Genomic DNA, 381 nt, shown 5'->3' with positions numbered 1-381 from the left:
GTTCTTGGTAAGCAGTTATTCAACTCTACTATTTACCTAGCTTTAACTGGGTTCTCTTTGATAAAAGTGCATTATATTTGTCTAGCACTTAATTCTATAAATAAATTCATTTATTCACAAATTACATAATGTTCGTCACACTGTATCATTAGTCCTCCAATAATGCATTTAAGTGTGAGTGTGGTTAACCACAATAACAATCATCAAACTCACGTGTAAATACAATTATCCTTTCAATGTCCATATGTGGTGGTCACTCTATCACTTTGACCATCTAAAGGGGGAGGTGACAGCCACACACTCATTAATAATTTGCGTGGTTATAATTTTTCGTCGATAGCATTTTGAATTCAATTCAGTTATATTTTAGAACTCAACCTG

This window comes from Haematobia irritans, chromosome 2, assembly GCF_050003625.1.
Source record: "Haematobia irritans isolate KBUSLIRL chromosome 2, ASM5000362v1, whole genome shotgun sequence".
Classification (NCBI taxonomy): Eukaryota; Metazoa; Arthropoda; class Insecta; order Diptera; family Muscidae; genus Haematobia; species Haematobia irritans.
Note: the sequence above shows the minus strand (reverse complement) of the source record.